Source organism: Ranitomeya variabilis, chromosome 2, assembly GCF_051348905.1.
Source record: "Ranitomeya variabilis isolate aRanVar5 chromosome 2, aRanVar5.hap1, whole genome shotgun sequence".
Lineage (NCBI taxonomy): Eukaryota > Metazoa > Chordata > Amphibia > Anura > Dendrobatidae > Ranitomeya > Ranitomeya variabilis.
In genome coordinates, this window is record NC_135233.1 from 48,265,955 (window position 1) to 48,283,191 (window position 17,237).

Consider the following 17,237-nt stretch of genomic DNA (forward strand, 5'->3'; position numbering starts at 1 on the left):
AATAGAAAAGAGCTTGTAAGCAATACATATCTACTGCTCCCTAGCTGCGGTGGTCTGTCTCCAATGAAACGAGCTGTAAACAAAAGAAAAGTGTTAATTAGAGATGATTGATCCCGAGCTGCAACGTTCAGGGTTCGTACCGAACACCTAGTGTCTGGTGCGAAACTCCAAACAGGGACTTCTCCCAAAAGTCTGTTTCAGTGTTCGGAGTTGCGGGAGAAGAGAAAGACAGAGTGAAATAGAGTGAAATAGAAGGAGAGCAAAAGAGAGAGAAAGAGAAAGAAAGAGATCAAAAGAGAAAAAGAAAGGGAGAGGAAAAGAGAAAAAGACGGAAAGGGAGAGGAAAAGAGAAAAAGACGGAAAGGGAAAGGAAAAGCGTAAAAGACGGAAAGGGAGAGGAAAAGAGAAAAAGACGGAAAGGGAGAGGAAAAGAGAAAAAGACGGAAAGGGAGAGGAAAAGAGAAAAAGACGGAAAGGGAGAGGAAAAGAGAAAAAGACGGAAAGGGAGAGGAAAAGAGAAAAAGACGGAAAGGGAGAGGAAAAGCGTAAAAGACGGAACGGGAGAGGGAAAGACGAAAAGAGACAAAAAGGGAGAGGGAAAGAGAAAAAGATATGGAAAGGGAAAGAGGAAAAGAGACAGAAAGGGAGAGGAAAAGAGACAGAAAGGTAGAGGGAGAGGGAAAGAGAAAAAGTGAGAGGGAAAGAGGAAAAGAGAGAAAGATTTTCCAGCTCCAAATTCTGGGTCCCCATTGATTTCTATGGCATTCAGATTCAAGCTCTGGTACCCAAACCGAACTTTACACTAAAGTTCTGTCAAACACGAACCTCCACAGGTCCACTCATCCCTAGTGTTAATATCTCAAAAAAGGAATCACATTGCTTGTATTTGCAAGATCTATCTGACCATATCCATTTTATGAAGATGGGAAAAAAAAGTGACACATTGTGAGGCTCCTCTGTTATTGCTTCTTGAACTGTATGAACTAAGAATTTACTGCTGCAAAATCTGCATGGGTCATACACACCAAGGAGTTTTTGAGGCTTTTTGAAGCTGAATTCCTCCAAATCTCAAAACGCCTCAAAAAAGTGGAGGTTCTGCTCAGTTTCTACTCTGAAAACTCTACATGGTATTTTTGGTTGCTTTCCATGGGAATCTTCATTATTAGTCTATGTTCACAGGGAGGGTTTTTTTTTTTTTTCCATGGATTATGGAGAAGATTCCGCTCCACAATCCACATGCAACGGTTTCAAATACTCTTTCACTAATTTTCCTATTCATTTCAATGGGAAATATGCAAATTGTCTCTTCAGAGAAGAAGAGGAACTCTAGTGTCACCTTTTGGAATTAGGAATCCTAAAAGTCAGCATCTACCCTCTAGCGAGCCTTTCAGCATGACTTACGATAAAAGCCAAAACCTCAATTTGCAGACACTGTGTTTTGGGGTACTGCCCCTCATCAGTGCAAGGTGTGAGATCTGGTTTGACATGCCAAGGTGTCACTCTCTGAAGAGACAATTTGCATATTTCCCAGAAGAGCATTTCAAAGCTTAAAAGTCTCCTCACCTTGGCATGTCAGGCTTGACATGTCACTCTCCAACAAGGAGAAATGCTACCCCTTGGATCCCGGTCAGAAGCCTCTTGCACAGCCAAACCAGATCTCACAATCTTGCACTGATGAGGGGCAGTAACCCAAAACAGTGTGTATAAATTAAGATTTTGGTTTTGGCTTCTATCCTAAGTCATGTGGCTCGTTAGATGGTCGATATTGACTTTTAGGATTGCTACTTCCAATAGGTGGCACTAAAGTTCTAGTCCTTTTCCTCTCTGAAGAGACAATTTGCATATTTCCAAGAGGAGCATTGCAAGACTTAAAAGTCTCCTCACCTTGACATGTCACTCTCCGCAAGAATGAACGTTACACCTTTCAATGTGAAAGCACGCCTATAGTGCACTTGGTTCTGTTTTTATATATGTAGAAAAAGCAGAAAAATGTGGATTCTTGAGGCATTTCTGCTTAAAAAAAGAAAAAAAAAAAAAAAAGCTCCAAATTTGACTACTGAATAAAAGATCTCATACACAAACACCGCGAAAAAGAACATGAAAAATCCAAGACAAAAAAAGAACCCACCCTGTGTGAACATAATGTTACATTTTTATTTACTTTTGCTTGACCGTCCTGTAATCCGACCTTCAGGCCAAAATTAATAAACTCTTTTTTGATACAGGAAATCTATATTTTTGCACCGTGTTAACCAGTAGATAGAAAAATATGAAACTTTGAGAGTCTTCAGTGCCATTAAAAGGTGTCAAGCACTGAAGACTATCAAAGTTTAATATGCTTTTTTTAAAACTCTAACATTTATTGAACATTAAAAAAAAAAAACCTAACAAGAAACAAAGTTTAAAGTTGTATTTAAATAAGTTTAGCCATAGGACAGGTGAAAGTCAGGTCTGGAATGTAATGTTATACAGTAGGGGTATATATATATATATATATATATATATATATATATACACATACACAGATTTATTATTCACGGCTTTGTTGCTGCATAACGCTCGGCATAATGCTGGTCCTGCCCATGGGCACAGAGAGTGCAGCGGTTTACCAACTTTCCTGAAACTTTGTGGGCTTAAGAAACTATATTTAACGTCGGTACATATAGGGTCACAAATCTGGGCAAGGATTACACCTTTCTTTATATATAGATGATAAATATTAAAAAAAAAAAAAAATTACCGTACAGAAAAAAATAGCAAACTAAAAAAAAAAATAAAGCTCTACTGACTGCACAATGTTGGAGTGTAATAGTCTGCAACTGCCCTCGTCTAACACTGGTTTAAAGGGGTATTTCCATCTCCAAGAGTCTATCCCAATATGAAGTAGGTGTAATAATAATAATATTAGCAAATGCCTCCAATTACAAATATAGATTACAGATGCTTGTTCTCACCAATGTTCTATTGCCATCGAACAAATGCTACATCGATTCTGTACAGACTACTCCTGCCCTATAACGCTGGGGAAGAAAACCTCCGAACATACATATGGCATGCACCAAATTAAAGTGTAATAAGGCTGGGCGCACAAGGCTTTATAATATGGAAATGTCTCATTAATTTGTCGGTAACTAGTATTGAACAAACGTACTCAATAAGGTGTTATCTGAGCATGCTCGGGTGCTAACTGAGCGACTACAATGAGCTCGAATAACATGCTCGAGTCCCAGCGGCTGCATGTCTCGCGACTGTTCTTAAATCATTTACTGCAGACGGGTGAAAGAAATTGTCAAAATCTGTGCACCATCATGACCATCTGCAAAAGTAAAACTCTTAACTCCCTGACTTTTTTGTCATAAATAACCACACAATATTTAGTGATTTGGGGCACATACTGGTTTAAAGGGAATCTGTCAGCAAGATCAACCCTCCTAACTCGTCTATATAAGCATGCAGGTCAAAGGAAGCTGAATAAAATGATCCCTTATCTGCGATCCCCTGTCTTATTCCAGAGAATTCCACATTTTTCTTAATATGTAAATGAGCTGTTAAGATCTATGGGCCTGACATAGATCTCCCTGACAATCTGCCTCCAGAGCTTTTTTTAAAAAAAGGAAAGGGGAGTTACCAGTGTGAGACATGTAATGACTGACAGTCTGCTCTCCTGGTTTACATATCTCACACTGGTAACACCTTTATTGTTTGTTACTCTTTATTTTGGTTGTTTTCGTACTTAAGTATAGTCTCAGGTAAATGGGATATATATGCAATAACTTTGGGAAGCAAATAAAAAGGGAAAAAACATTGATTAGGGAACTGTCAACATATCTGTCCCATTTACCTGAGACTATACTTTAGTACACTGTCACTTTTTATTTTGGGGATTTCCATTGGACAGCCCTGTCCAGGGTCAACGGACAAAGTGTTATTACTACAGCCTACATTGCCTACGTACAGAGTGAACCGGATAAAAACCTGTCAGTCGGAGCTTTAAATCCGCATAGTAATGAATAAGGTCAGTCGACTGAAACGCGTCTGCCGGTGAATACTCATATTTTCATCGATGTGACGTTGCGATTTTTAATGAATTATTTTCAATAAAGACTTAAGATTTTATGGGAAGACATCTTTGCTGGGTTATTCCTTTTTTATTTTCCCGCCTCCTTCTTGGCGCATAGCAAGTTTTCCGTGCGAGGACTCCTCCTATGGGAGGGCTGACCGTTCCTCTGTTTTTCCTATTAATGGGGTTGTCCAGGACCCAAACTCCTAATGATCAGCTGAAAACCTTTCCGGCAGCGTTCAGGACTAAGTGATGTACGAGAGAAACACGGCAGCCCTTTCATCACTTATTGGCCGCTGACAAATGAACTTTAACTCCTATTGCCGAAACGAGATCGGAACCCCACCAATCTCATATTGATGACTTATCCTGTAGATCAATCTTCAGGTCCTGGACAACCCCTTTAATTTAAAGTAATAGCTCTCAATACTTCCATCCAGCCCATCCCTTGCACCTCCTGACCCTGGTAAATTTAGACACTTAACCGAGCAGAATTCCACAGCCTTATGTTTGTGCCGTACCTGTAAAATCTGGTCTACGGGGAAAAAACCCACAAAAACCATAAATCATTGGCCTCTGATAACACTTTTTTTCGCTCTGTTTTCTTGGTCCTGTTTCTTCCCCCACCGGCAGCTTTATGCCACATTTTTCCAACGTACTGTTTGCACAGTGTTTTATTTCGTCGGCCGAAACAGCTGTATTTTTTTAAGGCCATTGACGGGAAAAGTACAGTCCACGGTGATGTCAAGTTGCTTCTCCGGAGACGGCCGAACAGTGCAACGATTGTTTTAAAAAACGGTCCCTCAGAAACGTGAATATTTATAGTGTACACATCATTTATACAAACAGGACCAAGGGCAAGCAAGCAAACTTTTTATGGCTTTGGGTCAGTGTGACAGGAGGAGGCGGTGGAGAGGAGAGTGCTTACCCAACAGAGGAAAAATGGCAATTATGTAAGTGTGACGGAAAGCGGCTCAATCACTGGATGCCTGTGTGTGTTTTACGCTTTAAGAGAACTCTCAAGTCCTCCTTTTTCTTTTTTCCCTTTCCATAAGTGACAAACATGTCGTAATTATTTTCGGTGCCAGCGTTTCCACAACAGCTTCTTTTGTAGACTTCTCAGAAGTGTGAAATTAATCTGACAGGAGCAGAAAATCTGAAAGAGTCAAAACTGCAATATAAAATGGACCAATTTTTTTTTTTTCATTCCCACTGCTGATCCTATGGAAATGAGAAAAATGTAATACAGGAACAAGTTGTAAAAAAAAAAAAAAAATAATGGATAAATTTACTGATGACTAATTGTGATGAGCGAACGTGCTCAGATGCTTACCGAGTGTCTTCGGCGCACTCGAAAATATGTCTGAGTCCCCGCAGACGCTCGACATCCGCAGCACATGCAGGGATTACCTAACAGGCGTTCCCCACGTGTGGCGGCTGTCAAACAGCCATGAGACATGCAGATGCGGGACTCGAACATATTTTCGAGCGCCCCGAAGACACTCGGTCAGCACCCAAGCACAGCACAGCCACTTTAAGAAAAAGACCAATAACGTTTTCTTGAAGTGACTTTGACCTCGAAAAATGATAATTACTTACGGGTAATTTGATTTTCCAGATCCATGACAGCACCGGTACATGAGAGATGGTCCCGCCCCCAAGAACAGGAAACCTGCATAGGAGATAAAAGATGGGGGCGGCACCTCTCTCCTCAGTTTGTTTACAAAGAAAGCAAGGTAACCGCTATGTCAGTCTTAGTCATATATACATTATATTAAACTAGACTATATATTAAGTGGTTATTTCCCCATCTTATGTATATTATTTATTTATTTATTTTTTACTTATATATATATATATATATATATATATATATATATATATATATATATATATATATATTTATTTTATTTTTTATTTTTTTGTGAATCACACAACCATCACCAAGATAGGGCGGGAACTAGAGCGGTGCGGTCATGGATCTGGAAAATCAAATTACCCGTAAGTAATTATCATTTTTTCCCTTCCCCATGACAGCACCGGTACATGAGAGGAAGAAATAGAAGGAACCTCTAGGGTGGGACAACGGCAGATAGCACTTTTCTCCCAAAGGCGAGATCTGATAGCCCCAGATTTAATCTATAATGGCGGAAGAAAGTAGAGGGTGAAGACCATACTGCTGCATTACAGATTTGCTCTATAGACGCATTTGCCCTCTCTGCCCAAGATGTGGAAATAGCCCTAGTAGAGTGGGCCGTAACACCAGGTGGAGGGACCTGCCCCGCAGAGGAATAGGAAAGTGATATAGCCATACGGAGCCACCGTGCAATGGTTGATTTTGTGGCCTTTTTTCCCCTGTTTGCCCCCTGAAAGGAGACAAAAAGGGCTGAAGACTGTCGCCATGGATTTGTCACTTCTATATATTGAAGTAGGCAACGTCTGACGTCCAAGCAATGGAAGGTTTCTTCTCCCTGGGATTTTGGATTGGCACAAAATGAGGGCAAGACTATCTCCTGGTCCCTGTGGAATTTTGAGTTGACCTTTGGTAAGAAGGCCGGATCAGATTTTATAATTACCCTGTCCTCTAGGAATGTAGTGTAAGGAGGGTCTATAGATATAGCCTGGAGCTCACTAATGCGTCTGGCTGAGGTAAGGGCAATCAGGAGAACCGTTTTTAAAGTTAGCGCTTTCACCGATATGGAGGAAAGAGGCTCAAAGGGAGAGGTGGTCAAAGCATTTAAAACCAAATTTAAATCCCAGGGAGCGACCTTTGGACGAGGTTTGAATGGTCTGGCTGTAAAGGAGGCCCGAATGAACCTATACACCCAGGGGTGATCAGCCAATTTTTGGTCAAACAGGGCGCTAAGCGCCGAGACTTGCACTTTTAAGGTGCTGGTAGATAATCCTCTCTCCAGACCCTTTTGGAGAAATTCTAAGATTTCTGATATAGGGACTTGCTGAACGGTATCTGTTATCCTTCGGCCTGAAAATTCTAAAAATTTTCCCCATACCCTTTGGTATTTATCGGCTGTGATCTTCTTTCTACTGGACAGCAGAGTAGTAACTAACGGATCCGAGAATCCCTTCGCTAGCAGAAGTCCCCTCTCAAGTTCCAAGCAGTGAGGTGTAGACTGTGAACCTGAGGATGTGTCACTGGACCCTGGTGCAGAAGATTTGGAACATCTGGAAGTATCCATGGGTCCGAGATGGACATACGTCTGAGCCAAGTGAACCAAGCTCTCTTTGGCTAGAAGGGTGCGATTAAGATTATGCGCGATTTCTCCTCTCGGATCTTCTTCAGGACTGTAGGAATTAATGGGATTGGGGGAAACGCGTAGGCTAGTTGGAATCTCCATTGGTGCAGCAACGCATCTACTCCTTCCGGGTTCTCTTTCGGGTTCAGAGAGTAGAATCTTTCTACCTTTCGATTCTGCCTTGTGGAGAAAAGATCCACTTGAGGAAGCCCCCAGATGGCACAGATTTCTCCCCAAAATTTTTGATTTAGCGACCACTCGCCCTGGTGCAGGACGTGACGACTCAGAAAGTCTGCGACAAGGTTGTCCGACCCCTTTAAGTGTGTACTTGTAAGAGATAAGAGATGGTTTTCAGCCAAACGAAATAGCCTTCTTGCTTCTTCCATTAGGGGACTTGATCTCGTTCCTCCCTGTCGATTTATATACGATACCGTTGTGCTGTTGTCGGACAACACTACCAGATGTCTTCCTTTGACGTCCTCTTCCGTTTGAAGAATCGCTTGCCTTACCGCTGTTAATTCCTTCAGGTTTGAGGAGGCTAATTGCATCTGTGGATCCCATAGACCCTGTAGGATCCGATCTGATAGGTGTGCTCCCCAACCTAACGGGCTCGCATCCGTGGTCAGTACCACCGGATTCTGGATTGACCATGGGACCCCTTTTTTTAGATTTTCGGAATCTAGCCACCAGCTTAGAGAGTCCCGTACATGTTGTGACAATACGATTTTTCGATTTAAGTTGTAGGGTATTTTTGTTTGTTCTGACAGAATCTGCCACTGTAGGTCCCTTGAATGCAGTTGTGCCCATTGGACCGCCGGAATTGTTGCAGTTAGCATACCTAGGAGGGACATGGCTTCCCTCACCGAGACGGATTGGGCCGTCTGTACTTGTCTTACTCGCTGTTTTATGGCCTCGATCTTTCTGTCTGGAAGGACACAGTCTTGTCTGAAAGGACACAGTCTTGTCTGATTGAATTTAACTGAATTCCCAGGAACTCCTGTATCTGGACCGGAATCATTCTTGATTTTTTTAAGTTTATTATCCACCCCAGCCTGGTTAGTAGCTCTCGTACTTTCGTAACTGCTCTTGTGCAATCTTCTTGATTGTCTGCTATAAGGAGGAAATCGTCTAAATAGGGCACTAGTAGAATGTTTTCTCTCCTCACGAAGGATGCTACTTCCGAAATTATTTTTGTAAAGATACGAGGAGCTACTGATACCCCGAAGGGGAGACATTGGTATTGTAGATGGGTGTAGACCTGTCCCAGCTGCACTGCCAACCTTAGAAATTGTTGATGCTCCATGCTGATTGGTACATGATAGTACGCATCCGTAAGGTCTAACACTGCCATGTAACATCCCGGATACAGCAGTTTTACCGCCGTTCTCAGAGTCTCCATTTTGAATTTTTCCACTCGGATGAACTTGTTTAACTCTTTTAGGTTGAAAATTGTTCTTAATGACCCATCCGGTTTTGGTGTGAGGAATAGGGTGCTGTAAAAACCCCTCCCTATTTCCTGTGGAGGTACTCTTACCAGGACTTTTTTGTTTAGAAGAAGGTGAACTTCTTTTTCGAGTACTAATTGGTTCTTTTTGGCCACACGAGTAACTTTTATTCGGTGAGGAGGCAGGGAGATAAAGTTTAAACGTAGGCCGTCGGATAACAAGTTGATTATCCATTGAGACGGCTGTAAGCTTACCCACTGATGGACAAAAAACCGCAACCTTCCTCCCACTTGGAATATGGCATCATTGTTTGGGATCTGGTTTTGGAGGTTTATTGAAAAGGAAACCTTTCTCTCTTCTTTCACCCCAGGGTTTTCCCCGTGTGGCTCTATCCGTTGGACGGCCGCGGCCTGCTCTACCCGATCCTCGAAAGGACCGACGATTGTCATACCAACGTTGTTTAAAGAAGGGAGGTGGAGGGAAGTGTTTCTTCTTGTCCGCCGCTTTTTCTAAAATTTCATCTAATGCCCTCCCGAATAAATATTGCCCCCTCACAGGGTACAGCACAGAGCTTCACTTTTGACTGAAAATCAGCATTCCAGTTTTTTAACCATAAGGCTCTTCTGCCCGAATTAGAGAGGGCACTTGCCCGGGCAGCAAACCGTACCGAATCAATGGCCGCGTCCGCCAGGAACCCTGCTGCATTTTGTAGTGAAGGGATAACTTCTAGAAGTCTGTCTCTTGGACACTTGTTTTTTATTTGGTCGCTTAGTTCATCTAGCCATTTAACCATGGCACGGGCAGTGCAAGTAGCCGCTACCCCTGGTTTGAACACCCAAGTTGAAGCTTCCCAGGCTGATTTTAGAAAGGCATCCGCTTTTTTATCTAGGGGGTCCCTTAGGGCACCCATATCCTCGAAAGGAAGCGCTATGCCCCTGGAGGTGCTTGCGATAGCCGCGTCCAACTTTGGCGCCTTTTCCCACTTTTCGCAAATTTCCTCATCAAAGGGATATTTACGTTATAGGGCCTGGGGAACCGAAATCTTTTTATTCGTTTTTTTCCATTCCTTTTTGATAAGATTTAATATGTTATCATGAAACGGAAAAACTTTCCGCTTTTTCCCTTCCAAATTGCTGAACATGGAGTCCTGAACCGTTTGTTTTTCTTTTGGTGTCTCCACCCCCAATGTGGATCTGACCAGTTTTAGCAATTTCCCCACATCTTCTGACAACACATATGGGCGACCACACTCTTCATCCGAAGAGTCCAGGTCCGAGAGTTCCTCGGCCGGAAGCTCTCCTGGTTCACCCTCAGATTCTATATCAGATGTTTGGGGCGCAGAAGGCGGCTTTACGGAGCTCTGCAACTCATGATGCTTTAATTGCTCCTTTACTGTGCTCTGCACTTCGTCTCTTACAATAGCTTTTATATTCTGAAGAAATGATGACGATTCTTCAGTTATCGTTTCCTTTATACATGAGCGGCACATACGCTTCTCATATGTCTTGGGAAGGCTTTTATCACAGAGTGCACATACTTTATTCTTTTGCTTAGAGGTAACTTTCCTTCCCTGCATATACACACAGAAACACAGTGTTACTGATATGTTGTTTGCCTTACAAAGGCACTCACCCACCGGATCCCCAGTACCACGACGGGCTGTGGTGTCTCTGCAGGGATCGCTGATTCCACAGGATCTGCCATCTTTGTAGGAGGCTGTTACCAGCGTCTCCTTGCCGCCATGCAGTTTAAATAAGTGTGGGCAGGAGACGGTGTGTGCGCCCCTGAACATCCTCCCCCCCGGGGAGTGTCAGCATACCGCTCCTTCGGCGTCTAGCGTCACTTCCGGTATACAATCCGGAAGTTCTACCATTCACTTGGCGCCAGCGTCGTGATGGGTACGCTCTCTCTCTTCCTCCCTCGGCCCAGCCTCCGGCCAGGAGCGGACGCCGAGGAGTCCGCAGTGGGGAAGGATGCACATGCAGCCAGGTATGTGGGCGACGTGCGCACGCTGTCGCCGCTGCTCCCACCGCAGACCTCGGTCAGTGACCGGTTAAACAAAGGAGATCCCCTCCTCTGCAGCATCGCAGGTTCCCCGCAAGAACAGGAAACCAAACTGAGGAGAGAGGTGCCGCCCCCATCTTTTATCTCCTATGCAGGTTTCCTGTTCTTGGGGGCGGGATCATCTCTCATGTACCGGTGCTGTCATGGGGAAGGGAAAAACTTAGCAGTTGCGCCGGCATCTAAAATACGAAGTGTGCACATAAAGAGGTTTTAAAAGTTCTGATATCAAACATCTACCAACAGGATGTGTGATAAATGTATGATTGTTGGGGGCCCCACCATTTGCTAGAATAGGGGTCTCGAGTTCTCAATCGCAATAAGGAGTTCGAATGGAGTGGGGGTCAAGCATTCGTCCTTTCGCTTCATTTACGGCTTCACAGGTCCAACTGAGTAAAGTGCTCATTTTTTGTCAGACCCATAAACCTAGGGCAACGTGTAATATTGCATTTCCGCTTGTTTTTCTTAGTCTAGTTTTTGCTGTTTTTCACCTTTTATTTGCTATGTTTTATTCTTTTTTTGTGTGTGTGTGTGTTCACCGGTGTTTTATCTTTAGTTCGCCACTGTGTGAGCAGAGTTTAGAGGCACAACATTTTTTTTAAACCTTTTTACGCTCAATGGGTGGTCTTTAAAAAGGTTAAAAAAAAAATAGAGACCATTTTTGACTTTGAGCAAAGAAATTCATGAACTGTGTGCGCCATTTTGAATAATTTGGCACTAAAAAAGTCATCAAATACCACAAAACAAAAAAGAAGAGTGACATAAAAAAACTCGACAATAATGAATTGGGGCTAGAGTTAGTGCCAATCAATTTGTAAGTCCCATTTCATCAGTCACATCAGTGGTCTGTGGCCACTGCACGAGAGAGGGAGTACGGCCTCTTACCTGCCAGCATCCCTGAAATAACCCCCCATGGCTTATACTAGAGTCAGGGTCCCACAAGATGGAGGGGAGCGGCAGAGCAGCAGGTCACAGGAGGCAGAAACTGGCAGCTATGGCTAACACATGTGCCCGCTGCTAAGGAGAAATTAATATTCACTGCGCTCGCAGTGAATATTCATTTCTCTTTAATAGAGGGCACAGTAGTCGCAGCCACTGGTTTTCTGCAGCAGCCGGGCGATTAGGTGTGCCTGCTACTTAAGGGAATGAATATTCACTGCTCTCCACTCCCATGGGCGTGGAAAGCAGTGAATATTCATTCCCTTTAGTAGCAGGCACACATGATCACCCAGCAGCTGCAGCAAGCCAGCGGCTGAGGTTACTGAAATGAATATTCACTGTTCCCCACACACAGTCCAGGCGTAGAGAGCAGTGAGTATTCCGGCAACTGTCCTCTGCTTGTAAGCAGCAAGTTGACATCACTGCCTTGCGCTGTTTACAAGCATAAATCAGCTGCTGGCATTGGAACAAGACACTGCGAGGAAGTTCAGGGAAGGTAAGTAGGGTTTTTTTTTTTAAATATTTTTCTGATGGGTGGCCATGCATACTAGGATAGGCATGGGGGGCCATCCATTCCAGGATGGGGATGAGGGGTCCATGCATACCAGGGATAGGGATGAGGGGGCCATGTATACCAGGATAGGGATGAGGGAGCCATGCATACCAGGATAGAGATGAGGAGGCCATGCATACCAAGATAGGGATGAGGAGGCCATGCTCACCAGGATGGGGATGAGGGGACCATGCATACCAGGATGGGGATGGAGAAGCCATGCATACCAGGATAGGGATGAGCCATGCATACCAGGATGGGAATGAGGGGGCCATGCATACCAGGATGGGGATGGGGACCATGCATACCAGGATGGGGATGAGGAGACCATGTATACCAGGATAGGGATGAGGGGGCCATGCACACCAGGATAGGGATGAGGAGGCCATGCATACCAGGATGGGGATGAGGAGGCCATGCATACCAGGATAGAGATGAAGAGGCCATGCATACCAGGATGGGGATGGGTACCATGCATACCAGGATGGGGATGGAGAAGCCATGCATACCAGGATAGAGATGAGGAGGCCATGCATACCAAGATAGGGATGAGGAGGCCATGCTCACCAGGATGGGGATCATGCATACCAGGATAGGGATGAGCCATGCATACCAGGATGGGAATGAGGGGGCCATGCATACCAGGATGGGGATGGGGACCATGCATACCAGGATGGGGATGAGGAGACCATGTATACCAGGATAGGGATGAGGGGGCCCTGCACACCAGGATAGGGATGAGGAGGCCATGCATACCAGGATGGGGATGAGGAGGCCATGCATACTAGGATGGGGATGAGGAGGCCATGCATACCAGGATGGGGATGAGGAGGCCATGCATACCAGCATGGGGATGAGGAGGCCATCCATACCAGGATAGAGATGAGGAGGCCATGCATACCAGGATGGGGATGGGGACCATGCATACCAGGATGGGGATGGAGAAGCCATGCATACCAGGATAGGGATGAGGGGGCCATGCACACCAGGATAGGGATGAAAAGACCATGCATAACAGGATGGGGATGAGGAGGCCATGCATACCAGAATAGGGATGAGGAGGCCATGCATACCAGGATTATACTCGAGTCTATACGTTTTCCCAGTATTTTTGTGGTAAAATTAGGTGACTCGACTTATATGCGGGTCGGCTTATAACCGAGTATATACGGTAAGTAAAAATTGTGTGTAAAAGAACTTGTCTATTAAAGAAATTATTTTATTCAGAAATCCTATTCTAAATCATATACATCTATATTTATAGTGCTTTGGAACAAAGCACTACACTGTTATTCCATCGTGGTAAACTTCTTATTATTATTATTCAGTCCGCAGTTAATGCGGCCCGAACCGCTTCACTCACAGACTCCAGTGAGGTGTCATTTCGAAGCCAGCGTCCCCAAGACGTGTGCTAAGTATTTTTCGTGTTGATCGGATTTGTAGTTTTGGCGCAATTTGCGTTTGAAAAAAGTGTTTCAATGCATTTCAATAGGGAAATTTTCCCAAACGTTTATAATGGGCCTGATTTCTGAGGCAATTTCTAAAAATAACTGCCACCTGGCTGATTAGCTCATTGATATGCGCAGTCAGACACAGTTACTATACCAACGCCTGCGAACTCTACCAAGACACAGTTTTGCCAGATAATATCGACTCGTAAAGTGACCCGCCCACCAAATCGGATCCCGAGGTGCGCAGCCCGCCAAATCGGACCCAGGGTGGCGCTGCCCGCCAAATCGGACCCAGGGTGGCAGCGCCCGCCAAATCGGACCCAGAGTGGCGCCGCCCGCCAAATCGGACCCACAGTGGCGCCGCCCGCCAAATCGGACCCAGAGTGGCGCCGCCCGCCAAATCGGACCCAGAGTGGCGCCGCCCGCCAAATCGGACCCAGAGTGGCGCCGCCCGCCAAATCGGACCCAGAGTGGCGCCGCCCGCCAAAACGGACCCAGAGTGGCGCCGCCCGCCAAATCGGACCCAGAGTGGCGCCGCCCGCCAAATCGGACCCAGAGTGGCGCCGCCCGCCAAATCGGACCCAGAGTGGCGCCGCCCGCCAAATCGGACCCAGAGCGGCGCCGCCCGCCAAATCGGACCCAGAGCGGCGCCGCCCGCCAAATCGGACCCAATCGGACCCAGAGCGGCGCCGCCCGCCAAATCGGACCCAGAGCGGCGCCGCCCGCCAAATCGGACCCAGAGCGGCGCCGCCCACCAAATCGGACCCAGAGTGGCGCCGCCCGCCAAATCGGACCCAGAGTGGCCTCAACCCTGAGGGGCTACAACTACCAAACCAGCGCCTGAGGGGCACCCAAGTGTGAAAGTCTTGCAGGGGCAGCCTGGGCACCATTCCAAAGCACTATCTGTAGTTCCTTCAGGAAATACCCATCTATTTCTCTCTGTTATCAGCCATTCCCCTGTCCTGCTGTCAGTCTATTTCTCTCTATCAGCCATTCCCCGTCCTGCTGTCAGTCTATTTCTCTCTGTTATCAGCCATTCCCCTGTCCTGCTGTCATTCTATTCTCTCTGTTATCAGCCATTCCCTTGTCCTGCTGTCAGTCTATTCTCTGTTATCAGCCATTCCCTTATCCTGCGGTCAGTCAGAGTGACCCGGGCCACCAAATCGGACCCAGAGTGACCCGGGCCACCAAATCGGACCCAGAGTGACCCGGGCCACCAAATCGGACCCAGAGTGCCCCGGGCCACCAAATCGGACCCAGAGTGCCCCGGGCCACCAAATCGGACCCAGAGTGCCCCGGGCCACCAAATCGGACCCAGAGTGACCCGGGCCACCAAATCGGACCCAGAGTGACCCGGGCCACCAAATTGGACCCAGAGAGACCCGGGCCACCAAATTGGACCCAGAGTGACCCGGGCCACCAAATTGGACCCAGAGTGACCCGGGCCACCAAATCGGACCCAGAGTGACCCGGGCCACCAAATCGGACCCAGAGTGCCCCGGGCCACCAAATCGGACCCAGGCCACCAAATCGGACCCAGAGTGACCCGGGCCACCAAATCGGACCCAGAGTGACCCGGGCCACCAAATCGGACCCAGAGTGACCCGGGCCACCAAATCGGACCCAGAGTGGCCCCGCCCACCAAATCCTCAACTACCAAACCAACGTCTGAGGGGCACCCAAGTGTGAAAGTCTTGCAGGGGCAGCCCGGGCACCATTCCAAAGCACTATCTGTAGTTCCTTCAGGAAATACCCATCTAGTTATTATTATTATTATTAGGCATTTTTTCGCAGTTAATGCGGCCCGAACCGCTGAACGCACAGACTCCAGTGAGGTGTCATTTCGAAGCCAGCGTCCACGAGAGGTGTGCTAAGTTATTTTCATGTCGATCGGATTTGTAGTTTTGGTGCAATTTGCATTTGAAAATTGTTTCCCCCTCATTGGAAAGCATTGTTTCAATGCATTTCAATAGGGAAATTTTCCTATACGTTTAAAATGGGCTGGTTTCTGCGGCAATTTCTAAAAATAACTTAACTGCCAAATGCCACCTGGCTGATTAGCTCATTGATATGCGCAGTCAGACACAGTTACTATGCCAACGCCTACCAACTCCACCAGGTCACAGTTTTGTCAGATAATATCAGCTCTTAAAGTGACAGCACAGCACAATTTCAAAGCACTATCTGTAGTCTTATTATTATTACAGTATACAGCGCAGAGCCCCGCAGCATACAGCGCAGAGCCCCGCAGTATACAGCGCAGAGCCCCGCAGTATACAGCGCAGAGCCCCGCAGTATACAGCGCAGAGCCGCGCATTATACAGCACGGAGCCGCGCAGCATACAGCGCAGAGCGGCGCAGCATACAGCGCAGAGCCCCGCAGCATACAGCGCAGAGCCCCGCAGCATACAGCGCAGAGCCTCGCAGCATACAGCGCAGAGCCCCGCAGCATACAGCGCAGAGCCGCGCAGTATACAGCGCAGAGCCGTGCATTATACAGCGCAGAGCCGCGCAGCATACAGCGCGGAGCCCCGCAGCATACAGCGCAGAGCCCCGCAGCATACAGCGCGGAGCCCCGCAGCATACAGCGCGGAGCCACGCAGCATACAGCGCGGAGCCACGCAGCATACAGCGCAGAGCCGTGAAGCATACAGCGCAGAGCCGCGCAGCATACAGCGCAGAGCCCCGCAGCATACAGCGCAGAGCCCCGCAGCATACAGCGCAGAGCCCCGCAGTATACAGCGCAGAGCTGCGCATTATACAGCGCAGAGCCACGCAGCATACAGCGCAGAGCCGCGCAGCATACAGCGCAGAGCCGCGCAGCATACAGCGCAGAGCCGTGCATTATACAGCGCAGAGCCACGCAGCATACAGCGCAGAGCCTTGCAGTATACAGCGCAGAGCCTTGCAGTATACAGCGCAGAGCCACGCAGTATACAGCGCAGAGCCGCGCAGCATACAGCGCAGAGCCGCGCAGCATACAGCGCAGAGCCGCGCAGCATACAGCGCAGAGCCCAGCAGCATACAGCGCAGAGCCCCGCAGCATACAGCGCAGAGCCCCGCAGCATACAGCGCAGAGCCCCGCAGTATACAGCGCAGAGCCGCGCAGTATACAGCGCAGAGCCGCGCACTATACAGCGCAGAGCCCCGCAGTATACAGCGCAGAGCCTTGCAGTATACAGCGCAGGGCCGCGCAGTATACAGCGCAGAGCCGCGCAGTATACAGCGCAGAGCCGCGCAGTATACAGCGCAGAGCCGCGCAGTATACAGCGCAGTCAGACCCAGTTACTATGCCAACGCCTATGAACTCTACATGAGTCCAGCACACAAGTTTTGTCAGATAATATCAGCTCTTAAAGTGACAGCACAGCACAATTCCAAAGCACTATCTGTAGTCATATTATAATTATTGCCCCGCTCACCAATTCGGACCCAGAGTGGCGCCGCCCGCCAAATCGGACCCAGAGTGGCGCC

The 17,237-nt window shown here is 47.0% G+C and overlaps 1 protein-coding gene across 4 annotated transcripts in view; it reads right to left on the reverse strand.

Moving 5' to 3' along the window:
- The window catches only part of THADA (THADA armadillo repeat containing), a 629,866-nt gene that overhangs the window by 168,549 nt on the left and 444,080 nt on the right, over positions 1-17,237 (reverse strand). The gene's annotated exons all lie outside the window — the stretch shown is intronic.